The following is a 14,731-nucleotide window of genomic DNA, read 5'->3' as shown; positions in this document are numbered from 1 at the left end:
CATCAGACACACCCAATAGAGACACATTCAACAAAATAACTAGCCTGTACTTGTACGAAATTTCAAGGTTATAAAAGAGAGAGACTGAGGAACTATTCCAGATGGAGGGAGACTAAAGAGATTTGGCAATGTGTGATCCCAGAGTGGACCCTGGACCAGGTGCTTTTCTTCCTCTATTTTATCTTATTTTAGCTCTAAAGCACATTATTGGGACAATAGGCAAAGTCTGAATAAGGTCTGTTGATTAGATGATAGTATTTATCAGTGTTCATTTCCTGATTTTAACAAATTATACAGTGGTTATTTAAGAGAATGCTCTTGTTCTTAGGAAATACCCAACAAAATGCTTAAGGATGGGGGTGATTATGTCTGCAATTTACTGTCAAATAGTGTAGAAAAATATTACACACAGAGAGAGATTAATAAAGAAAATATGGTAAAATGTTAACAATCAAGGAATTTGGATGAAGAGCATATAAAATAATTCCTGTATAAGGATCTCTTTGTACTATTCTTGCAACTTTCTGCATTTCTAAAATTACTTCAAAGTTAAAAAAACAAAAAACTATGAGGGCAACTTTCAAATGTTCTACTTTGATTGCCTACAAAATTGAGGATATTGGCTATTGCGGAAAGTAAGTGTTTAAGACAAAAAGGTTTAAAAGTTTGAGGTTGTACATTCACAAATTTAAACTAGCTGAATCAGAAAATAAAGTTACCTGGCTGGACTAAATTTTCAGTGTTGCACTGCTACACATAGATGCCATTTCAGGATGTATGCCATATAGGTTATGGTGCAATATCAAAAATATTTTTAGATACTGTAATTAGAAAAGTAGAAGATAATTATACATGGCAAATGATTACAACTAAAGTGGCTTGCTAAATTTTTGGGATTGTTGATATGTTTCGTCAACACTTGAAAAGGTGATTTAATATCTTTATTTATATGTAGTTTATATTTAAACTTTTTTACTTTAATATGACTAAGAAAATACAGAAATAATTTTAGTATACATTCCCATCCAGTCACTGTCTAAATATGTTAAGATAAGCAATACTTAATAATTTATTTAAAGGAGAGAAGGAAATACCACTGGGATAAATATATAGTCATTATTAGAATGTTTTACGCAATTGTAATTAAAATTCAATACTCTCTATCAGACTCATGTTTGTAAATATCTAACTTTGCTATATCTGGAGGCTGCATTGATAGCTTTATTTTTTTAATTAAAAATAATTACATTTTATTTCCCCTCCCTTTCCCCTACTAAGATAGGAATATAATCTTCTAACTTAAACTATTTAACAAGCCAGTGACTTCTTTTGTTGGCTCCCATGTGTGTACAAATAAACATTTTCCTACATTAAAAACTAATAATAATAATTACATTAACCTGGTATGCATTCACTACCTTAACCAAGGGATCAAGGCTGGCAGTAGTCATGTTGATATCTTGTTTCCCCAGACGTGATGCGATGAGAATGACAGTTCACCTCTGTGCATCAGACAAGCTCAAATTGAGGGACATTCTACAAAATACTCGACCAGCATGCTTTAAAATTGTCCAGGTCATGAAAAATGAGGAGAGTCTGAGAAACTGCCACAGACCAGGAAGACTAAGGATACCTGACAACTAAATGTAACGTGCTATCCTGGAGGGGATCCTGAGAGAGAAAAAGAACATTGTTTTCAAAAACAAAACAAAAAACAAACAAAAAAAACCTGGCAAAATTTTTAAAATGTGTATAGTCTCATTAATAGTAATGCACCGATGTCAGTTTCTTAGTTTTGACGGATGGACCACTGACATGCAGGATGTTAACTTTAGGAGAAACTGGGTGAAGGGTACATGGAAATTCTCTGTACTCTTGGTAAATTATTCTAAAATAAAAGGTATTTGTAAATGGTTCCATTAATATAAATCTATTCATAAGGTTGCTAAAATATAACTTGCTTTGAAAGTTGAATATTTTTTAACTCAAAAGTATTTAATGTACCTCTGCTATTTGCCAAATAGTTCAGAAAGAACTAATTTAACCTGCTGAATACATTTTTTTCTCCATCGATTTTCAGAGAGTAGAAGGGGTGGAGCAAGACAGAGAGATTCATGGATGTGAGAAACACACATCAATTGGTTGCCTCCTGCATGAGCCCAGACCATGGCAGGGAGCAAACCCGCAACCCAGGTGCATGCCCGTGACTGGGAGTCGAACCCAAGACGCTTCGGTGTGTGGGCTGGTGCTCTAACCACTGAGCAACACCAGCCAGGGCTGCCGAACACATTTTTAAAGAAGGGGAACTCAGATTATCTTAACTCAGATGACATCCCATTTTCTACTTTCAAGGCCAGAGGAGAAAAATTTTTGAAAGCTTTGGTTGGAAGTGGAGGAAATCAGCCATGAAACTATAGGCATAAAATAATAATCAGTGATGATTCTATTCAAATGAAGAACTTTGAAGAATATTAACTATTGAAAGTTGAATTGATGACCTGGAAAAGAACCTCTGATTGAGAAGAAAAGGCCACGCTATTAGATAGTAACAGAGTGGAGAAAGGGGAAAGTAGTTTTTTTAACCACTTATGAAAATCACAAAGATAAAAAGCTTTGCTTCCTCGAATCTGTATAACTTTAGATTGTATGTCAGCTTGTCCTTTAGAAAACTTGCACAATTTAAGTCACAATCAAGAATGTGAAGACTAAAAGAGGAATGATATTCTTTTTCTGAAATGAAAAGATAAAACATGAGGAGAAAATTTTGGGACCTGCATAATTTTAAAGAATTACATAATTTGAAAACTCTGCATTTACTCTTAAAACCAGTACTGCTAGCTCAGAGAAACCATTTGGCATCATTTTTTTTAAAGTTTTTAAGTTAAAAGCTATCTAAGCCCAAGAATAATGAAACCGTCAGCATAACAGCTTAGTGATATTTTAGTAGTTACACAGGAATACAAACTGGCAGAGAGAAATAACCTGGCACAGAACTCTAGCCCATGCTTGATCTACACTTATCTAGACTGAGTTACAGTGTCTATTTGTGATCCAGAAGTGCTTTTCTGCTGTTCAGCTACCACCGCCTACTTGGATTATATTAGCCACGACTATGCTGAATAAATTTGGTCACCATGGAGGATAGTGTTGATAGTCGTACTTTCCAAGAACACAAGGCAGAGGTAATTTAGGACAATGCACCCAGTTCAATAAAATGATAAATTGAGTTAAAGAAAAACAAAGTAGCCCAGGTTAAATATTTTGTCACACAGTCAATAAAAAAATGAAAGAAAAATATATACATTTGAAACCCTTAGAAATAAACTCAAAATGAACTATAATTAGTCATCAGAATTTTGATAATGAAATTTCAGAATATATACACTTAACAAAAATAATTTTAATCATTTACCAAGGAAGTTCCCCTAAAGATGAACATATTACAGGCAAGTTCTTTCACAGGTAGCAGCAGGAAATTTTGAAAACGATTTTGCACGTAATCTAATTTAACTGCCTCCTTTGGCGATTTGAGGAAACTGAGGCTTAAGGAGTTATAATAATAGTAATTACTTCTTGGGCGCCAAGGACTTTACATAATTTCATTTAGTCCTTACCAAAATCAAGCAAGCAAGCAAACTTCTCAAAGATTAGGCAATTTAGGACAAGGGAGTCAAGTACTTTCCACATAACCACATAGAATGTGGCAGAGCAGAGGGGCACTCAGGTTCTTAACTCCAGGAAAACTGTCATCGGGCATGATTTTATTAGAATGTCATACGCTTTCAGTTTAACTGGAATCATTTTAATAATCTAAAATTTTATGCGTTTAAAATTCAGTTTTCTCCCAACTCCAACTTAGAGCCTAAGGGGAGAGAACAGAGAGCGAGATGAAAGATCATCGTTTAACTGTCCCCCACTAGGAAGGGGGACCGGAGAGATCCCTGGTGTCCAAAGGGATTTGCTCTGCCCTGGAGTAGCCCCCTCTTGAAAAGAAGTAGGTGCTGCGTGCTCACCCCTGTCTGGGGGCAGGCTGCCTGCATGAAACGGTGGGAAGACTTGGGATTTGGGCCTTCATTAGGAAAGAAATTAGAGCTTCATTGATAAATTTTGCCAAACATTTAGGGGAAGCATTAACACCAATTCTGCAGAAAATCTCCCAGAACACACAAGGGAAGGGAACACTTCCCGACTCACCGTTGAGTCCAGCATTACTTTGATACCAAAACCATCAAAAAGATATTACAAGAGAATTATAGTCCATATCCTCATGAGCACAGACGCAAAAATCTTTTACGTAATATTTTAAAATGAAATCCAGCAATATTAAAAATGAAACTAGGTCTGTTTGTATTTGCTTTAAAATTTAAAAAAACCAATTGTCATTTATTTCAAACATCAAACAAGTTTTATTCATATCTTGAACCATATTATGTAAGTTTTTCCTTTGCTGGCCAGTGAGGGAGACACAGAGCTTCCTTGAGAGGCCACTGACACTCCTATGGTAGCCTCATGGAGAGTTGGCAGAAAGGACCTCACATTCTATAAGACTCTTGAAAGGAAACCCACAGGGATTATATCATCGCATAGCTCTTTGTGTAATTTTATATTTTTTTATTTCCATTATGTTCTATACTTTAATCCTCTGAACTTTAAGAAACAGATAATTAAGTATATCCCCCATCGTACATTAAGGAAAATATATCTGCTTTATAGCTTGATAGTGCTTTCATTTACCTCATTTAAAACTTATAAGAACCCAGCACCTAGAGGACAGGGGTTACTTCATCTTACTGCTCTGAAAGTTGAGCCTCGGGTTGTAACTTTGATATGACTTGCAAGGTCAGCATTAAAATCCACATGAGAGCACTTTTCTAGCCTCTCAAGCTGAAGGCTGGTGATCTTCACCAACCACATTTCTGCTCTGCCCGTCTGGATGTTGTGTAAAAGGCTTTGAATGACAGCTTATAGCCGAATGATCTTATAGGCGAGGAAGAGGAAACATTGGAGGCTGATAGCAAACGTTGAACTAGTCTCATAAGCTTTAAGAGAAAGCAACATTTTATTTTTCTCTGGAAGTATCTCAGACATTGTCATATTAAAATATATACTTGGTGTGTGCATGTATAAAGATACATCTTTCTATATGAAAATCTCTTTGGAATGATATAGCTTGTTCCTCAAGTTAAATTTGTTTCTTTCTTTGTATCTGAAATTACATGTTGGTGTTCCTTTCAAAGAAGAACCTTGCAAAGTTTCTGCCTTAATGTTGGTTCTGGCTATATTAATAAGGTTCAAAGGGTTTTCAGATAATTAGACTGTAGGGTGTTTTTAAAAATAAGACACATGGGTTTAATAGAATTTAAAGACTACCAGAACTCCCTACTACTTTTCCAGTAACCTACTTTTCTCAAGTATAAATACCGCTAAATATTATTTGAGGAACATAGCTTGAATAGTTTATTAGTACTTTCAATTAACAGAGTGGATAGAAGAAGAATATCAGCATTTATCCTTTGAAGTGCAACTAATGAAGTTTCAGTCTATTCATAGTGGAGGTTCATAGCAAAGCCTTATTTCTCTGGTTAGTTTAAAATTCCTCATTAATATTTTAAGAACTACAACACTTGACTATTGATTTTAGGCAATAAAAGCAATAAAGAACTCATTAAAATGAAGTTCTGAAATAAGGAAAATTAAATGTCTCCTTTTTAATATTTGTTTTTAAAAATTCCTGCCAACCAAAACAATCACACCCAATATTTTGGTGTGTTTCCTTCCAGATATGTTCATGCATAGATTTGGTGTGTATTTTACATTCTGGTAACATTACTCTGCTGGTTCTTGGACTTTAATTGGCAGTGAAGTTGGAGTGAGAGGAGGAGCCATGGTGTGATCCTAAAGGCTCCGCTGGCTCCATCAAACTGTCTGCTCTCTGTTCTCTTCTTATATTATTTTTGCTGACCATGGAGGATGTTGGACCCTCTGGTGCTGCTCATTCTCAGAGGCCTGCAGGAAAAAATTTCTTTCCTCTTGGATGACATATGGAGACAAAGGCTGGGAGTACCTTGAAGGTAAGCACTTAAGGTTTAGAGTGGATTGAGGTAGGAAAACCATCTACACAGGGCTTGCCTACTATGTGCCACTTGATGCTGACACACTTTCGCTGCTTAGGTCATTGTGACACTGCACCTTCCATTGACACAATGGGGGGAAGGAGAACTGAAAACAGGAGCACAAGCAGGAGAGCTGAGAGGCAGCAAATAGATATCATCCGTTGACCAGATATCATCGTTAGGGAAGGTAGGAAGGCTTTGGAACCACTGAGCAGGCCAGAGGAATTGAGTAGTCCCAGAGGATGAGGGGAGGAATGGTGAGCCATGAACTCTTCTCATAGTTTCATTATGTTTGATGACACCATCCAGGGAGGGCTTGCATAGCTTTGAAAAGCCTGGAACGTGAAGGTTGGGCCAATGAGGGATGGCCAACCCCCGACAAAGTTGACTCTCAACCCATCTGATTGGAATGTGATGGGGGTAGAAGAATGTCACAGCAACTAAAGGACACAGCTTGGCCTTTGTCACCTCCATGTAACACCTCCAGGTCTGAAATCCTCTCATCTCACAACTGAATTAGAGCTCAGCAAAAGTATGTGAGGGATGTCATGGTGAAGTTCTGGCCTTTAATAAAACCTTTACACTTCTTTGGAATGTGTGTGTTACTTTGTGCTATCTCTGCTTTTATCTTTGAAATGATTCTTCTCAAGTTGAGGGATAGTCTACAAGACCTATTCTCTTCAAAATACCAATGTCCTGAAAGACAAAGACGGAGGAACCATTTCAGATCAAAGGAGGGTAGGGTGACAAGGGAAGGCAACTCGTATTCCAGAGTCTTTTGCTATTAGTTCTTTTGTATTAGGAGTTCTTTTGCTATAAAAGATGTTAATGGAACAATTGGTGAAATATGAATAAAGTCTGGATATTAGATAATAGTGTTGCATCAATGCTAGTTTCCTGATTATGATAATTGTATATGTAAGATAATGTTACAGAAGTTCGTCCACCCGGCTCTAGCAGAGCCAAACACTAAACACAGAGAATTGCAGTGGGAAACTATTGGCTATTTTATTATGAATGGTGCCTTTGAGGAGAACAGAAGCTACTGCTCAAAAGCCTGAATTCCCCGATGGTGTGTGGGTTACAGATTCCATAGGGCAAAATCACAAGACACGGGTGGATTAGGAGTTTAGGGTCATTTGAGGAGTTGATTAGTTGGAGGTGAGGAAATAAATCATTTCTTCAGGTCTTGAGGATAGCTCTGAGGTCTGTTCTGGTGTCCCTCTGTCCAGTTTCATGAGAAAGTAGCCAGGGGGTTGTTCTACCTTAGGGCTCAAGAACTGAAACATGACTTAGATCACAATGTTATTTTTAGCCTGCCAGAGGTTGGGAGCTTACAGTCATTAGTCAGATCCAGGCTACTGTCTTCTGCTGCCTGGGGGTGGCTGACTATCCAGGGGAAAGGCTAGGTCTCTGGGGGGTAGAGAGAGAGATGATTCCTAGAGCTAGGATTTAAAGCTAAATTTATTCTGCCTACTAAGGACCTTTGGCTTCGGTAGTATCCTTATTTTTGTATATTTACGTGGATTCATACTTAAGGTATTTAGTGTTAAAGGTAGCATCATTTTTGCAATTTACTCTCAAACAGTTCAGGAAAAGATTATATACATAAAGAGAGAGATCAAGGTGATTAAATGTTAATATTTAAGAATTTTGGTGTGAACTGTATGGAAATTCTTTGTACTATTCTTTCCTGTAAGTCTAAAATTACGTGAAGTTAAATTTAAATAATGAAAGATAGCTTTTAAACCTTAAAAAATGTTTAACCTGGTCTTACCAACATTACATAAATATTGCGAGGCCCCACCGTAAATACTTATAATAGTTTCAGTTATTGATAATATGCATTTTTTTCATGGCATACACTAAAATTGAAATGGCAAAACACAATTTTATATTTATAATAAGGAAATATTTAACTGATCTCACTATATAAATATCACCAGGAGCAGCAAATCCCATCACCATCCACCAAAAGAATTGTCCCCAAAGAGGACTGATTTACACAGCAGGACATCAAGTGGGAGACACAGGCACAGAATATACGTGAGCGATTTAAAGGAACATGACTTTACCACTGTACATCTGAATATCACTCTTTCTTTTCTAAGTATTTTTGCCTACGTTATTTCATTTTATACCTTGCATTCAAGTACTACCTTATACCTGCTGTTTTTCAAGCAAACATTTTCACAGCTAGATGGGATTGTTTAAAAACATATATCTGAAGCTGGTTAAAAACAACTACAGTCTGAGAAAGACTCATTGACTAAATCTGAGCTGGAAAAGGGAGAGGGGAGGGAGGACTGTGTTGTTCTCAAAGCACCCCTCACAGTCCTGAAATCTAACCGTTGTCTTGGGCAATCTGTCTATGATAAATCAAACTACTTTCGTCATGACAAGAACAGTGATATCAACCCAAATGCAATTTTATTTTCATGAGTATATATTTGCCTTAATCTATTATAATGCAGCTAATTAGAACTTTGTATTATAAGTCTTTCTATCTAAATTAGTTAGACCCCAAGATAAAGGGGCTGTTTGAACTATGTCTTCCTTGCCTTTACCATTGGTGGCTAGATTCTGAGAAAAGATTAAAAAAACCACTTTTTTCAGTTTGATGGGGGGAAAAAATAATGAATTTTAACTTTTAGTATTTTGAAGGGAAGAGAGGTTCAAATGTAAGGATTTCTAAGAGACAATTTGTCAATTATTCACATGTTTAATCATACTGGACTTATCTACAAAAACCTGTGGAAAGTAAACACAGTAATTTTTAACAATGGATAAAATTCAGGCTCTGATGTCACTCCTCTGCCTAACGCCCCCCTTACTTTGAAGCTCATTTCCTTCCACCTCTGCAGCAGCCACTCCACACCTTGAAAGGCTTGTGCTGGCAAGTTCCTTTTTCAAGAAGGAAATTCCACACAGAAATTCATTCACAGCTTGCTATCTAGAGAGCTGTCCTTTGTGTCTTGCTCTAACTTTTGCCATGAACCTTCCACAGCCAACTATCCAATACTGCAAATTATACCCATCCCTAATCCCCGTATTTCCTGTACCCCTTCCCTGCTTTATTATCATTATTATTTTGCTTAGCATTTACAGTTTCCTTGCTTATTTTGTTTATGGTCAGTTTCCTTTCCTGGAATGTAAGTTTCATGAGGCAGTTTTGCTCTTTGCTCTATCACCAGTGCCTAATACTTGCCTGGCATGTCATTCATTTGAATGGGTAAATGCTGACAACCAAATAAAGGCTCATAGCAATGAGAAATAATAATAATAGCAATGGCGAGTTTATGAAACTGTGCACTGCCAAAGCAATTAGTTATAAGGTTTTCATTTTCTGGTTTGTTTATCTTTACTTTTCTTTTTCTCTCAGTATGGACAAATAAAAGAATGTGTTCAAATTTTACTATAGTGAATGCTACTTTGGAGAAGAGTATGGAAATTCCTCAAAAAATTACAAATAGAATTACTTTATGATCCCACTATTCCACTTTTGGGTATTTACTCCAAGAACACCAAAATACTAATCAAAGAAGAGATGTGAACTTCTATGTTTATTGCAGAATTATTTACAATAGCCAAGATATGGAAACAACCTAGGTATCTATTGATGGATGAATGGATATAGAAGATGTGGTATATATATGAAATGGAATATAACTGAGCCATAAAAAAAGAATAAAATCTTGCCATTTGTGACAACATGGATGGACCTTGAGGGCATAATGCTAAGTGAAATAAGTCAGAAGGATAAAGATAATACCATATGGTCTTGCTTATATGTGCAATCTAAAAAACAAAAAAGAGAAAGAAAGAAAGAAAGAAAGAAAGAAAGAAAGAAAGAAAGAAAGAAAGAAAGAAAGAAAGAAAGAAAGAAAGAAAGAAAGAAAGAAAGAAAGAAAGAAAGAAAGAAAGAAAGAAAGAAAGAAAAGAAAGAAAAGAAAGGGAAAGAAAGAAAGAAAGAATTCACAATAGTGAATTACAAAGCAGACCCTCGCCTAAGTCAACACTTGCATATCCTGTAAGCCTATGCTAGAACATTAGCATATGCTACAAAGACTTTGACTTTGGCTAATAAATTACTATGTTGCTAAGGGAAAATGTGAACTAAGTCTAAATTTATGAGTTATTAATAGTTCCTTCCCCAGGTCAACAATAATAGATATACATATATATAGAAAATATGTTAAGATGTGAAATGTGAGTTGGAGTATATGAAACTGTTACCTTCCAGAATGCTGTGGACTGAATTGTGTCCCCCAAAATTCCTATATCAAAGCCCTAACCCTCAATGTGATGGTATTTGGAGGTGGGACCTCTGAAGGTAATTAGGTTTAGATGAGATCATGAGGGTGGGGCCCTCATGATGGAATTAGTGCCCTTGTGGAAGAGACACCAGAGAACTTGCTTCTTCTCTGTCTCTTACCATGTGAGGACACAGGTGGCCATCTGCAAGCCAGGAAGAGACATCACCAGAAACTGACCATGACGACACTTTGCTCTTGAGCTTGCCAACTTCCAGAGCTGTGAGAAAATAAATTTCAGTCATTTAAGCCACCCAGCCTGTGGTATTTTTGTTATCACAGCTTGAGCCGGCTAAAACACTGAATAAAATGAAAAACCAGATATTTCAAGATGAGAAATAACAAGTAAACATTCCATGTAGTGTTGGCAGCTGAACTTCTTACCTTTCTCCAGAATTACTCCTTGTAATTACTATTATTGTCTCCACACTGGCCCTGGGGCTGGGGGTGGGGTGGGGCTATTTTAAAACTCAGACCCAAGTGAGGTCCTGAGGCCATTCCCACCAAAATCTGTACATAGCCAAGACAGGGCTTGGTAGTTCGGGCAAGTGTTTGCAAATGATTAAGGAGTAACCAAGGGTGACTATACAAACACTAGGTAGGTCAGTGCCAAGACCCAGTTTGCTCCCTGACTTCACAGTGCCCATGCCCTAACTCTTGGTGGACACCAGATTCACACCAACCACTGGAGGACCACATGCTTGGATTCCTCTTCTCCTGGAAGTCTGGACCCAAGGAAGAGCAGGATCTCCTGCTTGTGCCAATCTGGGAAATGCCCACAACCCCCACCTACTCACTGCTGTCTTTCTGGGCTCTGGGAGCTGAAATGTCTGTTTGGACATTTTGGAAATGGAGAGAAAAATAGGGGTAGGGTGTGAGGTCCAGATCCATCACGGCAAGTAGGGAGAGACCAGGCTGCCTCCCTCACACTGGGGTACAGATGGCTTCCTGACCAACCTCTCCCAGGAATTCTGAATCAGGGGAGAGAAGGGAGAGGAGAAAGCAATTGAGTGCAGGGTACTTACAGCCAAAGACATTGCCAGGAAGAAAATGACTTGTTGTCAAGTCATTTTCAAAGAATTACAATCTCTGAGAACACAGCAAGGACAAAATATGGAACAACCGAAGGAAGGGTAAGATTTTCCTATCAAGTGATAAAAACTACAGATGTCAGCAACAATAAATGAGCTGGGCAGAGATTACATAATTCAGCTTTAGTGAGAAGTTGCCTCATTCCAAAGCATTCATAGTTGCATCTTGACCTATCTTGTTTATTCAAAGCTTGTGGTTTTTCCAACATATATAGCTGCATTCATGTACTTTTGGTATTTCTACAGCATTTCTAAGTTGTTCGCTTTCTCCCAGGAGAGCTGGTACTCACTAACATTCCGCTGATTTGAAAAATGTTCATCTTCCCACCAAGTTCTGTGTCACACCCATCCACACAATACATCATGTGGGCCCCACCTTTCTTTGCAGAAGGCTTGCTCAGACACAGCTGAGGGGCAGGGAGAGGAGGCATTACAGATCAGCTGGCTGGAACACTACCAGTTAGGGCAGGTTTGTGAGTTTGAGCCTGGGGCAGATTGGGTCTGTCTTCTGTTCATGGCTCCCAATTGCATCCCCAGCATCCAATCCACCCGACCTCATTCAAGATCAGAATAAATGATAGCAAACCCTATTGTGGGTGGATGGGCTCCTACTTATCACCAAACTTGAGAAGTAACTGTAACAGCACAGGCCTAATTATTGATCATCTCTATAAGTAAAAGACAGATATCAAAATATAAAACAAAAATTTTTGTTGTTGTTAAATAAAATGTGCCACATTGGAAATGATTTCCCAGCTCTGAGCATCTCTCAACTAAATGATATGTGCCAAAGAAATAAACACATCACAAAATCTGACATTTCAGGGCATATGGGCAGTGAGAAGAAAAACAGAGGAAGGTAGTATTTCAGGAAGAAAAAAAAAAAAAGACAGCTGAGAAACAGTACTAGTTAGATTTTTTGTGGTGATTTTTCTTTTTGTTTATAATTTTCCTAATATTCATAATACTAGGTATAGATTTGGAACTCCCCACCCCCCAAAGAGTCTCTTGTTATCTTGATATGTCTCCAAAAGTTCATACTTGCTTATATCACAATCAAAATTTAGAACTCACTGCATGTAAAGTAGAAAAGTAAAACATTAATATGAACTAAAAATGTCTGATAAAATTATAGGTACGTTATTTTACTTGTATTTTTCAGTCTTTTCCAAGTAGTCTACCATGAACATGAACTACCCTCACAAATAAGAAAAATATCCTTTAAACCGCCTGCTAATGAAGACAATGCCGTTTTGTATGTTCCAAAGTTTGTAATATGGGCATTGCCTATTCTTTCTCCATCCCTTCTTTCACTCTTCAAACAGCCAGTTTTGGAAATGAGACATTCTGCTTTGATGGTAGGCCAGGGTCAAATTAAACTACTTCTGAATTTCACAAGTCCAACACTTCAAATGAGAGATTTCAGCTCACTCAACACATTCGAACACTCGTGCAAAATGAAACGTTGCTTATGTGAATAGTTAGCTTGGATAACATGTGAAAGCAAACAGACTTTTTCTAGGGCAGTCTCTAAGTGTGCTTCCCTCTGTGCTCTTATAAATGAGCACTGATGTGGGTGAAGAGAAGGGTCTTTCCTTTGCCCCAGCACAGGGTTTCTACAGTGGTGTGTGCAGTGTTGAGACAGGACTGAGTGAGGATAAGTAGCTGGCCAGATCAGACCTGAACCAGAAGAAAAATTTCTCAGCCAGACAACCAGCGTGTCACATTCTACAAACACCAGCTAGAACTCAGTCTTTAGCCCTAGCATTGGAGACAGAGAGAACAACTGTGGTGCTGGGGGGTGTTCGAACAGCCAGCATTGTGCTAGCTCAGCTAACTCTACCACTTAGTTACAATTTCTATTTTTTAAATATCTACCTTCATGCAGCTGACCTTTGTACTTTGCTGGTTAATTGTAATGTTATCTTTAAAAGGTGATAGCTAATTGAGAGCAAATGAAAGCAGACACAAGTGAAATGTAGCGTGTCCCTGGCTAATTCGGAACTGCTTCAGTCACTAGGGATGCAATACAGTTACCACCCCCAGGCTGAGGTGTTCAGAGTCTTTTATTCTGGAGTTTGGCCCAGCTGGGGCTTGAAACTGGCTCCAGATGACTAGTAGCATTACCAGATGGTGGGATCCTCTAGGAAGTCATTCTGCTGTGGGCTTTTCAGTTCCCAACCAGGTCTCTGACCACGCTGCTTTCTCACCCAGTCACAATCGAACTCAGCTCTCATTCCTGAATTAACCAGACTCTCACTATCTGAGAGAGAGAGATAGATTGGTCCTCTATTTCCCATTTATGCTTGTAGAAGCTGCATTTTTTTTTGCCCCGTTATCAGGATTTCTCTCCCCAAAAGCCATTTTTCTTATTTTTTTTAAGTCTTGCTTTGTTTTGTTTTAAGAAATCCTTCTCTTCAGTCTTATCTGATATTTCTTAATTTCAAAAATAATTGAAATCCTTACCAACCATAATCTGGGCTTGGTTAGAAATATGCCTGCCAAAACCAAAAAGATAATTTATTTTTTAAAGTAGTTTCTTCAGAGAGAAACGTGTTTGGTTTTGGTTTTTGAATGTTTTATTTTTGTTTGCTTATTTTTGTTCTTGGCCAAATAAGTCTCCCTTTCTATTCATTTCCGTGCCTAATCGCCACTGATTCTGGGACGTCCCCAAAGGTGTGCACTAAATTCCATTTTGCTTGTGTTAGCCAGCTTTTGGTTAGCTGGCTTTGGTTTAGCCAGCTTAGCCTCTCAATAAACAAAAATATTAACCAATGCACCTTGCCTCACCTCTTCTCCCTGTTCTAAAATTTCTAGTAATTAAACATAGATGAGATAACAGCCATCCTAATGTTATCTCCCAGACAAATTTCCCAGGTCGGTAAACTGAAAATAAAGGATGGGGGACAGGAGTTGATACAAGGAGAGGCTACTTCGGCAGCACACTATCCTGATGTACATCCATCAGACACAAAGAACCGAGAGAGGGCGCGTGTCCATCAGCAGCATAGGAGGTCAGGACTTTGTTTACAGTTTAACCCATAGCTGGCTTTGGTGAAAGACTATGTGCTGGGATCTTTCCTTCTTTTTCAGAAATAAACACTTTGGGACAGAGATCATCGGGATTCGGGAAAGAGGGTAAGGACAGACGCCGTGGGCAGGCAGTGACAGAGCTGCTGCTACACATCTCCTTACATATACAGAGTCATCCATA

This window comes from Miniopterus schreibersii, assembly GCF_964146895.1.
Source record: "Miniopterus schreibersii genome assembly, chromosome: 8".
Lineage (NCBI taxonomy): Eukaryota > Metazoa > Chordata > Mammalia > Chiroptera > Miniopteridae > Miniopterus > Miniopterus schreibersii.
Note: the sequence above shows the minus strand (reverse complement) of the source record.